We start from the raw sequence: 229 nt of genomic DNA on the forward strand, positions 1-229 counted from the left end.
GGCATCTGGTTATGTGGTAGGCTCGTCATGTTCTAATAACATGAGTTCCTCTTTCCCAGTTACGAGAAATCCTGCCTGATCTCCGAGGTTCACTCGTCGAAGGTTGAGTCACAACCGGCAGTGAAACAGGTTGAACGTCTACAAATTGTTCATTCGGCTCAGCGTCTACTTGATGCTCTCGAACTTCCTCAAGTTCGATCCTACTCCCACTGACTCTTTTGGAGACGAA

The 229-nt window shown here is 47.6% G+C and overlaps 1 pseudogene; it reads right to left on the bottom strand.

Annotated features, from left to right (window-relative positions):
• Positions 1 to 229, bottom strand: part of LOC104800301 — a 60,252-nt pseudogene that overhangs the window by 29,044 nt on the left and 30,979 nt on the right.

Source organism: Tarenaya hassleriana, unplaced genomic scaffold (genome assembly GCF_000463585.1).
Source record: "Tarenaya hassleriana unplaced genomic scaffold, ASM46358v1 Cleome66, whole genome shotgun sequence".
In the NCBI taxonomy this organism is placed as follows: Eukaryota; Viridiplantae; Streptophyta; class Magnoliopsida; order Brassicales; family Cleomaceae; genus Tarenaya; species Tarenaya hassleriana.